Here is a 22,277-nt window from a genome sequence, read left to right on the forward strand (position 1 = left end):
TGCCAAACTCATGAATCTGAATTCCATCTGTATCCTATCGCCAATAAAATCAACAGCTAATTTGAAACTGCAAAATCCATTAATGATTATCAACGGCAGTTTATAAAATGGGACACAAAATTGTCCATCAGTGAAAATATATTGGGAGAAATTTAGTCTCAAAATTGGAAATTGATTAACAGAAACTGAGCCTTTATCTGATATTTTATTATGTGATTATTTAACACAAGTCCGAAAACAAAATTTCCCTTGAGCTTGATTTGCCTTGACCTGGAAGACGTTGTTCTGCTGCTACTTGGCTTTCAGAAAGACAAAAGAGCATCGTTCAGTCTTGTCACCACATTTCAAGATGGTGATCCGGATCCAGCCAATTCTTTCGGGATGCTTCCGGAGATATTTGAGAGGTTGCTGGCAATGATAGCTCCATTCATTGACTGCATGAATGGGAACATCCATTTAGGGGGGCAGAGAGGCTCTCCACAAGGATATACCAAAAAAAACAATTTCATCATCTTTATCAATGTTACAACACACACTCAATATACTCTTAGATTGGTATGGCCTGGCAGCGATGGGTTAGATCTTGCTTGGTACAGGCATACTTAATTACTGTTGTGAAAGATCATGTGATACAACCCTGCACTTTGGTTGGATTAAACATCTGTGCTGTTGCGACACCATTAAACTTGTACACTGCACTTGGTTGCATCCCTGGCTGTGCAACAGCCTTTAGGTGGACATTGATGTAAAGCGTCAAAGCACTGTCTAATTTGAAGTGCTTTCAGTAAAAATGGTGGTACTGAATAAACACTCAGTTATAGGGATGAGTTAATGGAGTGACACAAGACAACTCATATGACTCTAGCCAGTAATTGGTATTGAAGAATCCAATAGGCTTAACAATCAATAGGACAACAAGCCTCGTGGAGGCATTGCACCACAGCTGCACCATAGTAATAAAAGTCTTGCGGTCCAGTAAAAATGAACACACATAAAAATGTCTGTGCTGGATCTCTACTCTGAAAATTGTAGCACAACCCCATGTGAAAAATAATCTAACCATCAGTTAAGTACCACCCAATGCAGTCGGCACGTTGCTCTGTTTAGTCATAATCAATCCTCTGCACACGAAAGCTGCAGTACTAGCACAGGAAAAGAAAAAGAGCACAGTGAATATATGCGTGTGCATGCATGTAAATCTTAATGCAGCACACTGAGGTGTATTCCACATTTCATCATATTGCAACCACAACAAAAGCTTTTTGATAATCATAAACACGTACTGGAAGAGGAAAAACGGTACAAGTTGCATTCCATATACGAGTGTCATGATGGGAACTTTGGCAGGGTCAGTATATGAATACAAAACAATCTGCTTCCATTATATTAATTGGTAATGCATAGAGCAAAGTTAAAAATTAGGAATTAAAGATGCGAGGCAGGAACAGTAGTAACAGCGTATGCATCTCGGACGAGACACCCGGTCTATTTGGAAATCCCAAAGCCAGACAAGGATATACCACAGATATTAATTTGGTGGCTATTGTGTATCAGAGCTGCAGTATAAAACGCCACAGCTCATGCCAAGGTCTCAGAGGAAAGTGGGCAAGTCCCTAAGGGCTGGCATTTAGATTTTGTTTTAACGTCACATCAATTCAGACAACACATGAACCACTTATTTTTCCCGTAAAATCACCATACTTTTAAAAAATGGCCTTGTTTAGTACCATCTTTCAATATGTGAGGTTTTATGACAATGCATATAAAATTATTCCCTCACTAAAACTTGAACATTTTTCTTCAGATGTCAGTTCATTATTACTGCAGAAGAAGAATCTGAGAATGAGAGCCCACTTAACTAGTCACCTGTAAAAGTAGCCTCTACCTCACTGACTTTCCTCTCCTCTCTGGCCTGTGACATCATCACCACTCCACTGCACGCTCTATATTTAGCTGCTCACTCTCCTGCTGGGTCTCACTACTCTGTCAATGCCTCGGCTGAGCTTCTACTCCCTTGCTGCCTGCCAGGATGGCCGAGTGGTCTAAGGCGCCGCGTTCCGGACCCAGTCTCCCCAGGAGGCCTGAGTTCGAATCTCAAATTTCCCCATTGTGGGACTAATAAAGGGAATATTATTATTAGATGAGGGCTCATCTAGCTCTCCTAGCAGAGGAGCTTGGACGCCTTAAAAATCTGAAAGAGGGGCAAAAGGAAAGGACTAAAGGAGGCAAGAGGAAGATGATGAGGACACAGAGGTAAATATGGAAAAAAAAAAGGTTAAGACGGTGTGGAAAAACTGAATACAACAGCCTTGTTTTGTCATAATGTGTGCTATACACACACACTTCAATAACCCAAGGCGGCAGAGCTCTGCATTACTAAGATGCACTCTTCCAATGCTGCTCACCAGCAGATTATAAAAGACTGCGTGTGTGGGAGAGAAACTGGGGGAGGGTGTTGTGTGTTGGTGACTGGCATTTCAAACATCCTTCCTGCACAAAATAACATCCTGGGAAGATAATCCACGAGCGTGTGACCATTTATTCAGGCTCACGTTTCCACAGATTACGAAAGGAATTGAGCTTTAGCTGTGAAGCACAGGCGGCCAATGTGAGAGGGATAGTACATACTGCTTATAGACCCACCTACGGCAACAACACATGATTTTAGGAGCAAGGTCTGACATTAAGTCTTTTGAGTTAAGTTATGGTGGCCCTGTCAGAAACGATACGAGCATTCCAGAAACAAATGAAGAAAAATATCCCTCACTAATTGCTACATTAGCTTCAACGAGCTCAGTCATGTGCCGTATTTTGACAAGTGTTACAACAGAACGACACAGTGGTGTGACGAATAAAGTTGTCATGAGCACACACTCGCTTTGTATCGCTGTACTTGTTCCTCACTGCTATTCCTTGGTGCCTCTGCCATTGGCATGTCTCCGTTAATCATTACCAGCCTTTGCAGTTAACATTATTATATTATACATTCATATTATATTCGACTTTTATTGCCGTCAATGGCAGTGAATGAGTTAACAGAACAAAGATCTGGCTAGCAACATGAGGTTAACCCAGATTCAGTGGACCAGTCATGTTTTTTTCTTGCATCAACACAACATTCTGTTTCAGTCTTTTGGTCCATATCCAAAAAGGCATCTCAAGCTTTTTTTTTTTTTACAGTCCGATATCAGATATCAATATCAATAGTCTCAACATTAATATCAAAGAAAAGAAACAACATACAAGATGAAGTATTGTTTATTTTTTTATTTCCTTTATGGCACAAGTGTACATTAGTCTAAAATATATAGTACTAAGGAGTAGGATACTGTAATTGTTAGCACAAACTAGCCTTGCTTGAGACTATTGTTGCCTCTCATTCCATGGTAACTAGATACATATTTAAAATATTGTATTGTTTGTTAATATTTTATAAGAAAAAAGGATAGTGTAGAATTTAAAACATGGATTATTGCATATTTTACAATGATAGTACAAACACACAGGAAAGAGGTATACGCTCTCAATGTCTGAGGAATTGTGCTCATCTTCAACACTATGAAGAGCCACATTTATTTCTAGGTTGCTCCGGCTGGATGTCTGGCTACGGCAGTGGCAAGCTGCCAATGGTGAAAAAAAGGTAAAATCAGCAAGGTCACAATGATCATCTCTGTTGAAAAATTTGGCCAGCTCTGTGGTGAAGCTGGAGCTTAGCGGGCCTAACAGAAACATAGGTGTATGACATAACTTCCTGATTCCCAAAACTTGGCTGAATTCAATTGACCGTTGTGGCTGCTGAAAAACACACACCTAGATTACAGTATTTTCACGACTATAAGGCGCACAAGTCTTAAATTTTCCCCAAAGTGGACAGTGTGTCTAATAATGCAGCATGTCTTGTGTGTGCACTAAGTTCCAAAATCTATAAATGTCCTGTCTTTATAGAGCGCTCCGCTTGACTGACTGGGAGCATTGTCTGCCAACACACTAGAGGAAACGCGGACGTGAAAGAGGACAGCATGAGGACGTCAAAGGCGCGCCCCCAGTGGGTACTGTAGTGCAGCAAATTAAGTTGGAGCTGATGACGAACACAGCTTTAATAACACTGAGAGGCACCCACGGTTCTTTAATGCAACAATTTGTGAATGGATGTTGTGGATGCGCGGGCCTACCGTTAGCCACGTTAGCCGCTAATGTGCCGCCAACATTTCTGAGGAGCCACATGGCAACGAAACTGACTGACAGATTAGAGAGAAGCTGCCATGTTAAATACCAAAACAAAAAAGGCAAAACCAAACTAAGTTTTGCTGCCGCTGCCTATTTTAAAACATACGCTATCATAAGAGTTCGTGTACGTTTGAGCATGCATGCATGCTACCATATGTAGGACCCGTATTTGGTGCGCCTTACGCTTATGAAAGTATGGTAGAATTGGAGACATTGACTGGTAGATTTCAGTAGTTCATTAGAATGGGCCAGGGACGAGGCAACACAGACCAAAATCCATCCATCTATTTACCCCCGCTTATCCAGCAGTGGAGAAACCTTGACTAAAATTGAAAACCAAACCTACAAGCCCATCTCCAGAAATCTGAATGTTCCCATGACCAAGTGCAACATCATTACAAGGAGGAAGACGGTTTGATGATGAGATCCAATAAAATGGTTCTGAAAATCCAACCACTGGCTACATTTAGTTTTAGTACACACTGTGTGTTGGTTTCCCCAACAACAATTCTAAATATAACCCTCCACAACTGGAGCAAATGTTGAATAATGAAGCTCACAGGGCTCTATAACTTGGAGACAAATTTAGCCAGTAAGATTCAAAGATGCAAAGCATGAAAGCTTCATACGGATAGATCTATCACAGCAAAATACAAGCCATGTGATAGTATAATTGGAAAAATATTGTAACATATTGCAAGTGGGGCTGTATGATATCTTGTTATTGTATCAATATATATATATATGAACATTCCAGGATAATATATTAAAAATGAAGATATTAGCCAATCATGTGAACTTTCCACGCTTGTGCTGCATGCAGAGTGCAGACCAACCAACCACATGCCCGCTTTTAAGTTTGGCATTGATGAACAGCAAAGGTCAGTTAAGAGTACATACAGTATACATCTTGTGTTTTACAACGTTTAACGATATTTATAATCAGTCTACGTGCTGAGAAGAATAAGGCAAAGGCCAGAATGAGGAGAGGGCCACAGATGTCAGTGCCGCCACCCTCCCCCATGACACAATCAGCTAACACTTTGTTGGTGGAAAGCAAGTGGAGGAAGGAGCTGTGTTGTTTGCTGGAAGGAGTGGAAAGACGCACTAAAGACATCATCATCTATCGCTAAATGGTCATATTTCACTCCACAATTTTGCTTTTTCCACTGCACCTTTAGACAGAAAGCCAAAGCTGGGCAATAATTCAAGATCAATATATATCGCAATAGACACATGATCGATATCAAGAATGCCCTCGATAATATGTTCAATAGAACAAACAAAAAGTTTGACAGAAAAAAAAAAAATCAGAAAGCAAACCCGACCACAAATTGCATGTGTGTTGGAGGCAAAGCAGCACCGCATCCAAGAATTAAGACAAAATAGTTAAACCAACGAAGAAGCAGCAGCTAAACCAACAGAGTTGAAACTTCTCTGTTGAGGTACGGCAAAAATGTAGGAGCATTGCATTTTTCCCACAATCAAACTAATGCGAGAAACATGCGGGGAAGCAATATTTTGTCTTCGGTCTGAACCTAGCATTAGTTTGAGCCTTCTCTAGAACGGACCTTCCTCTAAGCAGGCTTCAGTGTTGTCTTGCCAACAGCTACCGGCAATGAAAGTCTTGACTTCCGTCTCTCTGAAAATTACATGCGTTCAATTGCGCCTCTTTAGGTTTAGCTTGAGGAAGGTTGCCTTCATAGAATGGAGCCTCAAATCTCAAGTTTTGTTTCTCTGTCTTGCGAGTGTTTATTTGAAACTCTGCACTGTGCTCAATATAGCAGATGACATTGGTGAAACTGGAGCAGTTCCCGTTTTGGACTTTTTCACCAGACAACTGACACCAGCAAGCACGCAGGTTGTCTGCAAAAAAATTAATTGGCAACCACTGGTTTTCTGTCAAAGCGCTTCTGTGCTTCCCTCTCTAATAACACAAGCAGAAGGTGTGATTGGACATGACTCAACCCCAAAGTTGCATGCAAAAGAAAAAAAACTTGCGCACCGGTTAATGGGAGCTCAAGAACTCAAATCGAAAGAACAGTTCCGCATTTGCAAGTGATGGTTGTTGGTATACATGTGTGGCAATAAACAAAGCTGTGTGGCAGCATCCCTGCTCTGAGCCTGTGCATTTCTTTCTGCTTGACACTTTAAGCAGTCATGTTTCTACCATCCCCCAAACACAACTCCCCTACCCAGTCTTCCTTCCATTCTACAAAGTGGCCTGCAGGTTGGAGGAGGAGGGCCGAGAGGATAAAGTGGCGTGGGAAGGGTTAAGCCCAAACTGCTCCATCTGCTTCCTGTTCTGTTCCCTGGCTGACTGCTGGCCCCGGCCCAGCTCTTAAGCAGACTACAGTCTGATGCAACACATTGGAACACATTCCAACAACAAGAATACAAACAAGAAAATAATACCCAAAAGTATTATAATTTATAACATTTTTAATAAAGGCAGCTTTGCTAATAATTATTCACAGCTTGGGCAACTTGTCTCGGACAGTTTGAGCATACTTTAGTCTACCAAATTGCCTGAGCATGGCTCGGACTTTTCTACTTTTGAAAAATTGGCAGACTTAACCAATCTCCCTGACTATGTTTGGAGCGTTTATTGCGGTCATAAACTGTTGCAACTGACGGCAAGAACACATTGTTGTCCTGAAATAATGTTCAATTGTTAATTAAAGGCACTCGCTGCCAGCTTTGTCATCTCATAGACCAAAATCTCCAAGAGGAGCGATTTATCTAAATTCTCACTAATGTTTCTGGAGAGGAAAATAGTGTGGTGCAATACACAGGTGAAATTTAAGCATAAAATTGGGCTGCGCCATATTGGAAAAACATGCGATATGGTTGTTGAATACAGTGATTTTATTGTGATATTTAACATGTGCCTAAAGAAATTACATTGTTTTTAACTAATGAAAGAATTAAAAAAATCATGCAGCAAAATAAGTTCAATGTATTCTAACCTAATTAATTGTAATTACTCTAGATAATGTTCAACTTTTGGTTGGCGATTTTACATTTAAGGTTGCGTCTAACTGGTCAAATTCAGATAAAAGCATCCAATTCTGTAAGAATATAATTGCATTTCTTTCCGATAAGCATATTGCATGGGCCAATGTCAATATTATTTCAATGTATTGGGCAGCCCTAGTATTAAATGTTGATGATCTAAACATCAAAACCAGTTGGCCGTTCATTATTAAGTGGAAATGCGTTTTTTTTTTGTCCTCTATATTTTCAACCTAGCAACAAATATCTTTATCTGAATACACAATTAGTTTACAGAATTTAAAGTAGAATATCCAAATACCAAAATATTTGATAGCTACAGCCCTAAATAAAATACTTCAAAATATATAGCTGGTCTTACAGCCACAAAACTAGTACCGTATATTCCGGACTATAAGCCTCGATTTTTTTCCTAGATTTTGAACCATGCGGCTAAATTGTGACCCCCCCCCACACACACACTTTGAACTCTGTGGCTTTTCATCAGACGCTGTTTATTTACTTATTTATTTTTTTAAACTAACCATTTTTTACGCAGGTTGGATTTACCAAAAGTCTTGTTGCATCTGACCAATGAAATTACCTAACACGTCACAGTGGACTAATGAAACTGACCGAGTCAGCCCACATACCGAAGTTATTTGCATATTTCAGTGTGGGGCTTGGATGATGTAACGTTTTACTAAAACTGGCTGCATGCAAAAAGCAAGTGAAGCGCAAGAGTAATACTAACAAGAGGTTTGCCAGTGGATCCTGACAGCATCGAGCAGTGTCAACAAAGCCACTATCACCGACGGATTTCGAAAGGCTGCGCTTGTGCGCATTGAATAGGACAGCTCAAGCTCATCTGCGAATTTGCCTCATGATGCAACTGACACCAGTGACAGCGAAAGTGAGACTGATGAGATCTACGAAGGAGTTTTGAGGCTGTTGAAGAGAGCTTCGGTGGGTTTAGCTGTTTTTATTTTTATTTTAGCTTTTGCGGCTTTTAATCAGGTGCACTTTGGAATCCGGAATTTATGGTAAATAACCAATGATTTGATTTTTGTAAATGTTACAGTACATAGTAAATATTGCCAGAAAGCTGTCAGAAAATTAGCAATTAAATTCTTTCCTGAAATCCGTCAGCCCTATAGCTCCCACTTAAGTCCTTTCATACATAACACAGGTGCTACAAAGTGAACACAAGACTTGTTGAATCTGCTAATATTAATGTGCGAGAGCGGTGTGCAGATTTACAATGTGACAGACAACAAGGTCAGTTTCTCCCAGGAGGGGTGTTGGCTTTCTAACGGAGCACAGCCACTTGAAACCAAGGTCATAACGCGGTAGTGCTAAAGGGGGCATGAGAAGGACCAGGCGGGGCCAAAGAATGACATGAATGACCTGTAATGATATCATATACCTCGTTTGTGATAAGTAAATGACCAGCGAAAACGTCTAGTCGACTGTACACCAATTTGGCGTGGAATTCCTTGTAACCAGATTCCTTTCGGGCATAAGCACATCAGAAAAGAAGCCATTATGACAAGAAACTGTAGATCATGGATCGTATCTTGTCTACTGTCTGCACTCATCTTTAATGGTCCCTTGCAAGGTTTCAGCTTGCTCTTTAAGAGAAAGAATACCTTTGTGGCGGACTAAAAGATTAGAACGGAACTTATGACATAAACCAACACTGGTAAAGTGTGGCTATTCAAACATGATTTTTCTTGACTAGAATAGAGAATAACATTGTTCCTCCTGCTTAAGGTGAGTTACATTCAAGACTTTTTAAGACATTTGAAACAAAATTCAAGACTGATGTTGTCCGAAGTTGCTTGATTACATAAATAACGTGCATCTGCTTTTAAGAGTCTAAAATTAAATGAAAAAAGTCACTTGTTGGTTTTGTTATTTTTTTTTATTTTTTTAAGAATGTTCATTTATTTTGAGATTTGAGATTATTTCCTTTCACAATAGTCCTACTTAAGTGTCAACATTTTTTCAAGACTTTTAAAAGCTTGATTCAAGACATTTCAATGCCAATTTAGGCTTTGTTTTTAGATGAATGCATTCAATGCCCTTTAAGACTTTTTAATGATCTGCAAGAACCTTGTATAAGCAAGGGAATTAGGCCATAATGGAAATGCAGAGACAACGTTTGCGCAAGTGGACTACTCACAAACTTTTATTAAGCTTTAGGGTGAATTTCAGGACAAACCGAAAATGCACTACACTATAACCACCATAGGTGAACTAAATTTGACCGTGATTCATTGTTACAGTACTTTTTGTACAACTTGCTATTCTCTGAGGCACTGAATGGCAAAGTTCACAAGAGGTGTACATTCAAAAGTTTAGAGAAGCTCAAATTAAGTTCACCGGTAAAGGGTATAGTGTATTTTAGGTTAATTAATCGTCCATAGATGTGACTGAGGTGGTTTATCTATTTGTGCCCTGCGATTGGCTGGCGACCAGTTCATGCTGTACCCTGCCTCTTGTCCAAAGACAGCTGGGACACGTTCCCGCATGCCCGTGATCCTAGAGAAGCTAAACTGTTCGGGGAATGAATGAATAAATGAATGAATGAATGGTTAATTCACTGAGATTTCACCCGAAAGCCCAATATCCCTAACATTTAGTCAGTAGGATACTTCTACAGGGCCACTTTGAAGGCTATAGACTTAACAGAAAAATTGAAAGCATTTGAAATGACGAAGCAGGCCGGGCTAAAAAAAACGATGGTACCCTAAATTGTGAATTTATTTTTTGCCTCCCTAAAAAAAGGCGTTGTCATTATAGAATTTCTACACATGACCATGTTGATGTTGAAGGGGGCACCAAAAGTTACATTTAACAGCTTAACTTGAGCAATCTTTTTCTCAGGCACATACCGCAATCAAAAGATTTCAATACAGGTCTGTAGCTCTCGAAGAGATTTGTGCACCAGTGGGGAGGTGTGCACCAGTGGGTAAATTCGGTATTTTGGCTCTCTCTTTGCGATCAAACTGTGCCAGCTGTCTCAGGTTTGAAGGCTGCCTCCAGGCTTTTCCAGACTGCATGTTTCAGCTCATTCCACTGTTGTTCAACTAGATTTAGATGAGGACCACACAGAAGGCCACTCCAAAATAGTACAATGATTTGTTCTTTGCCATAGCCATTTATTTTGCTGTGTGCTTTCGGCCATTAGCTCATGGAGAAAAGAACTAACGCTTACTTCTCACAAAACTGTATTTATCCTGAGTTCATAGCACAGACTCAATACACCCAGTGATGGCTAAATTTAGCAAATCATCCCCAATACATTATTGAGAGTCTTCCTTTGTCTTTTCTACAAACACAAGCAAATGCTTCATTGGTGCTTCTGTAAACTGAGCCGAACAGACTTGTCCAAAAGCTTCAGTTTTGTCTTATCTACTCAAATAACTTTGTCCCTAATGTGTTGTGGCTTGTCAATTTGCATTCAGGCAAATCCCAGTCATATCAGAATTATTTCAGTGATCATTATGTGTTTTCATTTAAAAGAAGGGCACCGACTATTTTGAGTTTTAGGATACAGTATACAAAAACATACCGTATGTCTGTTGGTAGACAGTTACAAAATAGACTAGCAAAACAAACTGCAAAGAGGGAGGGGACACTTCTATGTTATCTTATCCGTCCCACCTTGGAGAAGGGACTAGCAGCTCTAAAATTAGTCATCAGAACCAAACAGTGTTTGGCGTTGCGGCCACATTTGATGGAAAACGTTGGCTCATACACAATGCACTGAAAGCAGACAGTATTCCAGCTATCACACAACATGGCCGCCTGCCGTGTGTGACAACAGTCCAAACATTAAGTGTATAACAATAATAATAATAATCTATAAATTTGTTGAACTGCAATTAATTAAACATTTGCAAAATCATCTTGTGATTCAAAAGTCAGGGATGAGCATGACAGAGAAAATTGTCGGAAAACCTAATTGTCGAGGGGGAGCGTGGGGTCTTTCCAACTTTGACGCTACTGTGCTTATCAAATACAACCGATTTAAAGGACATTATCTGAGGTAAACAGGCACAAATGGCAATACGCGCGAGGCCAATTTAGCGCAACCTAATGCTAACATTAGTGCACGTCCAACGATCGCAGCAGCAAGAATTAAATTTAACCAATAAATAAACACTACACAATAAATGGCAATGCCACACATCTCTCATGGACGCACAAAAGAAAAAGCACAAAATAAAAAAAACTCTTCAAACACCATCACTTAGGACTGGCCGTAAATCTGCACCTCACTCTTTAAGTGCTTGATTATAATTTTCTCCCTTCTCACTTGACCGCAACAGCATAAGACACCCACCCCCACCCTAAAAAAAATTCTTATTAAATCAGAAAATTCTCATTCCTGAAACGTATATTGAAAATAGACATTTCTGAGCTCCAACGATAATAGTGATGCCACAATGCCTGCATGGAAATAGTGTGCTATAAACGAACCACATAGAAAGTGGAAGAGGACAACGCTTTCATAAAAACTCAACTCTACGGTCCATCGCCCTTGAAATGAACGCTACACTTGGGTCACCAAAGGGTATGCTAAAGCGGAAATGCTGAATTGGCAGAGACACGAACTTCCAATCTTTGAAACTGTGTGACCTCGAGTAGATCTTGAATTACTAAGACGTACAGCGCCCCGCAATGCTAGTCGCTATTAGCACTCTTCCAGGGCCACAGTGGCTCGTCTGTTTCCTGAAAACAGACTCCTTCTATACAGTATAACTGTGCAGTCTGCCTGAAGGGGAGGACGAGAAGCCGAAGAGAGGAGGAAGAAGGCAAGGTGGGGAAAACAAAGCCTCTATAGTCGTCTCTCCAGCCGGGCAAGGCTGAGTCGCTCTTCCCGTGGCGAGTTATGTAACGTGACAGGCTGGGCCCACTTCTGTGTTCAGAGTTGCTGCACACACTAATCCCCAGTGAGAAACAAGCCCCATTTGGGGCAAGGAGGAGATCGAAGGGAGAGTGCAAAGAGGAAACGAGTGAAGAAGGTGTGATTACAAGAATTTCAGTCTTTTGGCGACACCAAATCGAACACAGACACCTTGCTTTTGAGCTTGGCTGCTGAAAGATAAACCTAACTTACATAGGTCTGCGCATGGCTAACTTTTGAAAGCAGGAGAGGCAGTATTCTTGTACAGTAGAGACATTGTTAAGGCTGCTCACAATTTACACAACTATAACATTAACAAGTAAAACAAACCAACTGACTGGATTTAAAAACATGTCTTCTTCTCTTCCGATGGTTCTATCATGAAAGGTTGGAAATGCTTGAATATACAAACCACAATTCCAATTAAGTTCGGACACTGTGTAAAATATATATCGAAACGAAATATGATGATTTGCAAATCATTTTCAACCGATGTTCAATTGAATACACAACAAAGACGAGATTATTTTATGTGACTGTGTTGTCAAATACAAAGAAGTACAACAGTTTAAGAACATTTCTCACTGTACAATTGAAAGGAATTTGGAGATATCATCATCCTCCTAATATCATAAAAAGATTCAGAGAATCTGGAGTAATCTTTGCATATAAGGCGGAAAACCAACATTAAATGCCCGAGCTCCTCAGAGATAGACTGACAAAGTGGAAAACTGTGCTGTGGTTGTCAAGTCTCGTGAGGCAAACAGAAAAAGGACCTTCCCGATCATTATCAATGCAAAGTCCAAAAGCCAGCAACTGTGATACGATATGGTATGCAGTTGTATTAGTGCCCATGGCATGGGTAACTTCGCTTACCTGTGCAGGCACCAATAATGGTGAAAGGTTGATATAGGTTTTGGAGCAACCTATGCTTCCATCTAGACAATATTTTTTTCAGAGACTTCTCTGTTTACGCCAAGCCACTTTCTCCATGTGTTACTATAGCTTGACTTTGCAGTAAAAGTCTCTCATTGATAATTTGCGAGTGTAAATTTCGACAAAGGAGACCCTGGACTCTTGAGCAACTGAAGGCTGTGCATCCGGTAAGAATGGGAAAGAATTCCACCAAAAAAGTTTCAACAATTATTGTTAGCTTCCTTCTTTCTCAAATGCCTATTGAGTGTTGTGAAAGGGCAAGTCAAGTCAAAAATTGGATTTACAATATGTTCAGAGTCTAAAGACGGCATTGCGATTAATATTAATAATCCACCTGTTTCTATCCAACTCAGAGACGGACATTTTGCCACTTGCTGTCGACTGAAAATGACATCGCAGTGTCTCAGGGCTCATTTTGTGATGGGTCACATGACCTAACCCAGAAAACAGGTGAGTCATGACAGTCGTAACATTGATTGAACTTATTATTTACAAGCTGGCAAACTTGTGTTCCTAAGAGTCAACTTCAGAAACATTTCATTTACAAGCACGTTTACCAGTAAAACGGTAAGCATAACTGATTGTTAGATGAAACAGTTGGTATTGTATTTATATTCATTCTATGCACCTCACTGTGTTTCTTAGAACCTGGTTGTTTACTTGTTTTTTTTTTGTTTGTTTGTTTTTTTAATGGTGTACATAATTTGTAGCACTTATGTTTTGACTATTCCAAAAAAAGTACTGTTTAGATTGTGGAAACTGAAGTTACAGTTTAGATTGTTACAGACGGAAATTGTTGATGATAAAAATATATCATGAGCCTGCCAGTAATAAAGCTGCTGAAAACCCAAATTGAAAATTTGGGAAATGAACAGAAAGAGCGATGTCTAAGAATTTGGATCACAGTGTAAATAATACTCCATATCAGTTACACTCCATTTTGGACCTCGATTGTGTTGGTGGAAAATATCTGGTTGGACATGTGAGAATTAAAAAGCCAAATGCTGCATCCCCATCCATCCATCTATCCAACCTATGCGTGTCTCTAAAATCAAGATAGAAAGAAGCACAAACATTGATCTAGTATTGACTTTATGAAGTGATTCTCAAGACAGTAAAATGAAAATAAAAAAAATCAACAGACGCCTACAATACTTGCACTAACAGTGCAGCCTAGGTGGAGGATTTAAAGCAGTTAAAAATAAAAGACCAATTCAGATTTACTGAGCTGCTTGCCTGGAAACCATGTGACTGGCATCACATGAGGAGATGGAGGAGGGTGGTGTGTGTGTGTGTGTGTGTGTGTGTGTGTGCGTGTGTGTGTGCTTGCGTGTCCACAGGCACAGTGTGTATTCCACTCCTGGCACCCATAATAAGCTTTGTGATCAGTTTCCTTGGTTTCCACTGACAGTAAGCAGATATAGGCAGCTCAGGGAGGTAAACAGAAGCAGCTCTAGCTGGTGCAATGTCACAGGCAGAGAAACAAGAAAGGCTGCTGTGACTAGGGAACGAGCAGTGATGATGTATGCAAAGCAAGCGCAATCAGACTCCTGGTGTCACTGACTGCCCAGCACATTTTTCCCCACAGCTAAATATTCTAATATACACATATTTTTACAGTGAGGAATTTTAACTATACCTTTGAAACTTAATTTCTGTATAGAGATGACTCATGTCCACAATCAATGATATGGTGATTAGTGCGTGAAATACATCTGGTAGCCTGTTATATAAGTCTGAGTGAAACACTTGCTAATGTAGGGATTTTGCTGGAACATGAGCAACTTCTGCAGGACAGAAACAGTGACCTATTTTTCATTCGTACAAACACAATCTCTGACAATGGACAGCAAAGCACAAGTTCAGCATGCACTAAGCTCTGTTCTTAATGCATGCATTCCAAAGGATAGAGCGCAATGCTAAAGTGCTTTCAGAATGCCTACTGGTACAAGAAGCTTCTGCACACATAGTGACAAACCAAATGCCTGATGCTTGTAACGTACATAATAGTGATAGAACATTGGGGCCGATTTTGGGGATTTTGCAGATTATCGGGATCTGCTTCTTTTTTTTTTTTTTTTTTAACTTTCAGGGCCGATAAATTAAACGCTGGGTTATTTTGTCTCACTGAACCACACTTCTCGCTCTCTTTCTCTGCTATGCTTGTGGCCCTGCCTACAGAATCACAATGACCCGCCCCTAGCACCATCTGATAGGTTCCTTGTGCAGTGGGTAGCAGCCACTCAGCAGTAAGGTGCCTGTTTGCTTTTTCACCTCGAGTCACATGCACTATGGCGAGCAGGGGAAGGCAAGGCAACGGACTTTGCCGAAATTTTAATAAAGGTTAGTTTCCTACAATTCACAACAAATAGAAAACTATTTTCTGACGTAAACTTTAAATAGATGTTTGTTTTTATTGGACTATAAGACATGCAGTTGAGCCTGGGAGCTGCGAACACTTTTTGTTAGACTTTGAAAACTAAGATGTTGTTCTCTAAGCTCTAAAAAAAGCTTTAACAAGCTGTAAATCATTAAAGTTGTTGAATAAACGTTTTAAAGGCATTTAAACCAAGTTTGGAGTTTTTTTTACCAAAATAGTTAGACCATTTTACCCCTTGTTTCAACAAATAAATATTGGCTTCCAATATCGGTTAACGTCCTCCGTGATTACCAATAATCGTATCAGTCCTGAAAAAAAGCATATTGGTCTATCACTAGTACATAGCATGCATAAATACAGAAAACTAGTCTCAAATATTTCTCAAACCCAAGTCAAGGGACTGAAATTCCATCGTCTATTCCTACTACATAACCATTTAGTATACTTGTAAAATTACAAATATCTCATATGTGGAGGCAACTGTCAGGGCCCCCCTGCAATGCCGCCAGACTCCTGCTTAGGACAGCCATCTTTTGAAGGGGTTACATTCCAGAAACGTGCTTCGTCATACTGTGACCCTCTGGTATGAGAACCAGCACTGACAGACATTTCCGTAGTCGTTGAAAGGGAACTCCAACCCGCCTGAAGCAAAGCGTTTATAGTGCTTCAAAACACAAGATTCAATAAAAACAACACATGGCGGCATGGGAACAGCCCTACTAGCAAGAGGAGGGGCCGCAAAACTTACCAAGGTCTCTACCTTCTTAATAGCTCAATCACTTTTGCGTTTTACTTTCTTGAGTCACACTGGGGGCTTATTAAAAAAAACTTGCTAAAAATCCGTACAACAAACATGATGCACGATGCAAACAACATTCACACTGAGCATTCCATTTTAATGCTGTGACCGTTCGCAAACCAAAGCATAGTTTGTGACCCATATCAATATGCGTCAGAAAAGTGTATTTGTCAACATTTGCATTTGTGAACTGAGGTTCCGTATCCGGGCAATTTCAAATAAATATTGGTGGTAGGAATATGCTTTCAGAAATGAATTTGAGGGAAAAGCAACCGAAAGAAAGTTTCTTGTTGGAACTCTATAGGGTACACAAAACATTGGGAAAGGCGGTTGTTCATCAACATACCGATTCCATGGTTGTGGGAGAAAGTCGGTGCACTAAAATCCAAAAAGAGAAGCACCAGAGAATCTTCGGGTGTCCACAGATCCTGAAACGAGCCAAAAAAAAGAAAGAAAGCATGATTAATGAAGACAAGACAAACAAAGCCAAGGGCAAAATGGGATCTCTCCACACTCAACAGCTTTCCTTCAATTCAATTTTATTTATACAGCACCAAATCACAAGAGAAGTAGTCTCAGGGCACATTAGACATGGAGCAGGTAGAAGACCACACTCCTCACTTATTAAAGGACTTACTGAACCCCACATGAGTGAGACAAAAATCAAGGAAAAAAAACCCACTTGGGAAGAAACCTTGAGCAGACAGCTATTTAATGCGAACTCATGCATCTATTATGGTAACTACACAGGCAAACCCAAACATAATGGAACAAACCTTTACTGAAATGGCGGACTTGCCTTATTTATTCAAAAAATTGCAGATGATCAAACGAGAGCAAATCCAAAATTCATCTTTATTTTGTCCAATAATGCAGTGTAATATAGATTGCTTCAAACATATGTACAAAAAAAAATAGCACAAATGAAACGACAACTAGAGCTGTGAGCAGGTAAAAGGCCCCTCATGGCCCTGTTCAGGTTTGGTTACTGACACATTCCATATTGATGGAGGTGAAGGAAGACGAAATTAAAAGTGGCATTACTACATTCAGGCCCCAAAGAAACAAAAAACGTTACCATATTTTACTTGCAGGAATATCATCACAACTGTTGCTGTTGCCAGGGCAACGCCGTTTGGCAAAGACTAAAACCTTGTGTTTTAAAGTCACGGAGGCCTTAACCACTTTTCAAAGCAAATATGAGGTAGATCTAATTAACCTGCTAGCAGGAGAACGTTAAAGTATGACAATTTATTGAAAGTACTGTGCATATTGTAGTGTCTGTGTTGCATATGGCGCGGCAAAGTGTGATCGCTGTTTGTGCTTTATTCCTTATGTTAAAAAGCGGTAAAAATGCATATAAAAAACAATCGCTATCAACCATAGATTTCTGCAATATATATATATATAAGTTATTAAATTGGTAAAGAATGACTAAAGGAGGACAATCAGACACCCGTTTAGATATCTTCATTTTATTACAGATTTTTTTTTTGTTATTGGAATTTTCAAATGCATTTTTAAATCATTATTACCAGTTACATACGCTACAATGCATAAAGGCAAACATAATGTGGTACAACAACAAAAAAAGGAACAATTCTAAAACAAACCATATTTAAAATTACATGGTAATCCTAGTATTTCCAGACCCTACCCACGGTACACACTGGTGACCCAGAGACCAATCTCCAGTCAGTCATATGGTATCGCTCTGCTATAATAGAACAGATGAGAGACAGCTATAAAAAAACAAAAAAAAAACATAACGGCAATTCATCGCCAAACGTCTGATTCCATCAAGTCAGCGGAATGGGCTTAGACATGCACGTATGGAAATTTGTCAAACTCAAATCTGATACAGCCCCTTTGACAACATTATGTAGTAATCCTGACGAATTAACCTTTCCAAGTTTAGGTTGATAGCTACAAAAGTCCTAAATGCAGAAATTTACATAATCAGGCTGTAAATTTAGTTGACCAAAATAAAAATATGGAGTCATAAAATATTCTGGGTACAAATTGATGAGAAAGGGGTTAACCCAGAGGCCAAACTTTTAGCCCAATTAATCTTCATGTCGCTATACTCCTGGGATCTTCCAGTTCATTGTCAACAATGAAAACCCACACAGCTTTTTCAACCTGTAGTAACTAACCTCACGGTATTTCTTGTCATACAATCACAAGACATCACATCTCTCTCTCTGCTCCTAGCACACGCGCCCAAATGCACATACGCGCATACGGATATGCATGATGTGCAATAGCCGTGGAAAATGGTGTGCACTAATATAGCGCTTTATCTACACCATATGGTGTCCAAAGCCCTTGACTAAAAACTGACCCAAACATGAACAAAACAGAAAAATAAACCAGTTACAGGTGGATTTCTGAATTTAAAAAAAAAAAAAAGGAAATCGCAGCCTACCTCGGTGGGAGACCTGGAACAGGGAGGCAAGGATGCAATTTTTAAGTCATAAAGCCATTTTTTTTTGCAGTGACTATAGGTTGCCGTGTACCGTTTTAAAAAGCCACTCCAAATTTCCTCCCTTACCAATGCCATTTGCCATTGTTGCATTGCAGAGCAAAGAAAAAAATGTTTGACTGAGAAGAAACAATTTACAGGCACTGATCGTGAGTTGCAAACTACTGCTCATTGCTGTCAACCTGATTTATAAAAAAAAAAATGTGAAAGGGTACGCAGGATGATTAAATGAACGCTGAACGCACCGAACAATATGCGGGGTCTGTGCAAGTGCCCAACGTTGTGAAAGTACCCCTAAAGTACAACAAGTGTGAGTTAGGGCTGAACACTTTCCCTAACATTGGGAAATGCTGAAGTCTCTTTTTTTCCTTTTCTAATTCATTGGTTTATTTTGGCATACCGATCCAGGGAAACTAGTCTTTTTCTGACCCCCAAAAAATTGTTAAGTGGGACATCACATTGACAATTATAAGAGAGATTCACTAAATATTTCTTTTGGTCAGAACTCACAATTCTTTGATTGCCTTGCTCACGCTATCACCAGCAAGCACTTTCCATTTACAGAAGGCAGTGTTTCTTTCAAATCGTTCATCGTTCGTCAATAGAGATGGACATAACTCAAGGTCAGAATTGCTGCGGGAAATAACATCTCAACACATTTGAAAGTAGGTAAGAATTTCTTTGGGGTCCATGCTAGAAAATGTGCAACCCACACCTGAGTGGCACAACAACGTGGTCATATGGGACAGTGGTGAACGGGGAAAAATAGTAAGGCACAACAAACCTAACAGGACAGCACCCCGCAGCTCTACTTGTGTTTCAGATCTTCCTGGATAGCCGGCCTTCCAGCTCTGAGCACAAGGGTTTATCAGGATTTAGGAGGCGGGACATTGGAGCATATTTAACAGAGGCCCAGTGTTGGGCTAAACTGGTAACATTCCAGTCAGTGTAGCACTCCCCTTATCCATTTGAGCCCACAATTGCTCACTCAAGCTTGTTCAAAATGCACCTCGGTCTCATAAATGAGTGGGGTGAAAACCGTTTGCAAAGACACAAAATTTACAGGTTGCTCATTAAGATGGATTATCCCAAAATGATATTTCCTGTATGATTAATTAGTGAGTATTAGGATATAGTTGAGAATTTTCCCTACACTCTTAAAATTGTTGAAAAAAATGTGTGGACTTACTTTCACTCGATCATATCAAATAAGCATTGGAGTAGGAAGGCCAGAAGTCGGTAGAGACAGAGTAGCAGGTGGGTGCGTAGAACAGGATTAAGGCCAGACCTCACTGGGATGGCCTACATGGCAAGGAGGATGATAGACGGGTATTTGTGTTTTTACTGGAGTGGAACCTGTTGTGGGTTCCCAGCGGGAAGCTGAGGATTGACGGATTGTAATAATCCATCCAGGAAGCAGAACCCTCCAACGCCTCCCCCAACAATACAAAAGGAGATGTCAGCCAACTGAGAAGCAAATAGCTAAAGTACACAAAAAAATTAAGTAACATTGTATCAAAGCTAGCACAATGAATTGATGGTTGAAGTCTGTCAACCACATCATGTCAAACTTCACATACCAACTTTAAGTAAGGCAACGTGATCAATTTGTCAATTAACCCGTGGAGGGTTGAAACAAGTGAGGAAATGTGTAGCTTTCAGTTTTCCATCAATAGTCTGAACTTTACAGTAACTCATTCAGTGCAAGTTGGAATTTCAAACAGTTCTAAAAATTGCACAGTAAATGCAGAGCTGAGCAGCTAAGAGAGGGTCGATGCCTCTAAGTGTTGCTCTGACTCACACCAACTCGACTTGAGGCACGGTTGCAGTAATGCAATGTCATATCACGGCGTGATGATTTGCGGCGCAGTGTGAGCAAGGACCAGCGAGAGAGAGGGCAATGTGCTTCAACACTGTAAGGAGTAATTGGACAATTTAAGTGGCCTAATGTGACCAATTTGATGAATATTAAATTTCTCAACCGTAATTTGCTGTCGATTTGATCATTTTCCTCTGGCCTGTTAGTTCAACTAAGAGCTAGAAAAAAAACTAGTAATAAAAATAATACATCGATTGACACTAGAGAAAACGCATTTCCAGTTTTGTCATTCACCACAACCACAGCCACAAGACGTATAACGAAAGTAAAGCACCTCTCAAATGTGCTAGCTATGGCATCTGTAACGTTTGCAGTCAACACAAGACTTCAGAAATGGTTACTGCATCAACGTTGTTATGAACCCAAACAACAAATATTCATTTGGAAGCACCCGTGGCTTCACATAACAATCCAGTTTGGCCTGCAGTACTGTATGTCCGAGCATCAGGTATCGGAGCTTATTGTAATATCTGCACTAATTAGATTTAGTCATCTGCGCTTTAATGCACAAACAATGGAGAGGAAAGCTGACACTGGAGGGTGTGGGTTGGGGGGTGGGTGGGGGGGCTGGGGGTTCGATGGGCAGTGGGGGGCAAGGAAAGATTACAGAAAAAGACATGCACACCACACATCTCTTCTACAAAAACATCTACATTATTGATGAGATCTAAAACTTCAGCAGACAGGAACCTCTGCACAATGATCCCTGTACTGCTCTCAAACAACCAAATGAAGGATTCGGCATTGAAAATGTAATTGGTATTCAACAAACAATGAATTATTTGGATATGGTAATTGCTGATTTGTTCTATATCTCATGTTACAACTGTAACATGAAATATTTTGGGCAAATGTGAGGGTCATTCTGATTGGGCTAATGTGTTCAAGTTCTGTTGTATTGTCAAAAATAACAATGATGATGAAAATTGCCATCTGCCATTTGTTCAATAAACCAAAAATCCAAAAAGGCATATTTAATGAAGGCAGAGATGCGAATCGAGGCGTAAGAGAAGGAAGGGTCTGGGCTGCAATGAGAAAATGGCAGCAATGCTCGTGACACAGTTAATGTTTTTTTTTTTTTTTTTTTTGCTTAGCGCTGCCTTGCCATAGTTACTTCAACGCAAACGCATGCACACACACAAAACGAACACACAGCCCTTGATAAAAATGTTCTGCTGTTGTCAAGGTAACAGGCTCACAGGACTGATGGGGAGAAAAATATCTCATTCAAAAAAAAAAAAAGAAAGATATCTTCAGACTGGATCTATCAACCTTAAAAAGTGAATGTGCCGTGTGTCATCCTCAGTCTACAAAGTACGATATTTTTTGTGCTTCTCTGCACAAATATGTTATTTGGGGGCTTTGTTAGTTGGACGATGGCTTGCTCCTCGAAATGAGTTGCAAAATAAACCAATGAATTAGAACCTCCGTGCGCTCACCAATTGGCGGCCTGAGGCCCTTTATGTCTGCACAAATATGAATTGTGTCCCTTCCAAACCCAGAGAAATAATTAACTTGATGCACTTCAAACTAACTGTAAAACCGCTGCGAATCTGCCCGTTTATGACCTTCTCTAACAATGCACACTTGTACTTCGCCATGTGAAGATGTCATCACATCCTTCAGCTGATCCGTAGACTTCCAAATATGGTTGGTTTGAGG

At 40.1% G+C, this 22,277-nt stretch overlaps 1 protein-coding gene and 1 long non-coding RNA gene across 2 annotated transcripts in view; one reads left to right on the forward strand and one right to left on the reverse strand.

Annotated features, from left to right (window-relative positions):
* Positions 1-22,277, reverse strand: part of ankrd11 (ankyrin repeat domain 11) — an 83,888-nt gene that overhangs the window by 39,977 nt on the left and 21,634 nt on the right. The window contains exon 2 of the mRNA XM_088295773.1: positions 16,598-16,679. The gene's annotated coding sequence lies outside the window, so the exon portion shown is untranslated. The remainder of the gene's footprint in view (positions 1-16,597; positions 16,680-22,277) is intronic.
* LOC148337142 (uncharacterized) lies at positions 2,003-4,809 on the forward strand. The gene is made up of 3 exons (XR_015843294.1): positions 2,003-2,253; positions 3,583-3,640; positions 3,946-4,809. It is a non-coding gene; the product is annotated as an uncharacterized LOC148337142 (long non-coding RNA).

This window comes from Idiotropiscis lumnitzeri, chromosome 5, assembly GCF_059441095.1.
Source record: "Idiotropiscis lumnitzeri isolate Australia: NSW breed Sydney's pygmy pipehorse chromosome 5, RoL_Ilum_1.0, whole genome shotgun sequence".
Classification (NCBI taxonomy): Eukaryota; Metazoa; Chordata; class Actinopteri; order Syngnathiformes; family Syngnathidae; genus Idiotropiscis; species Idiotropiscis lumnitzeri.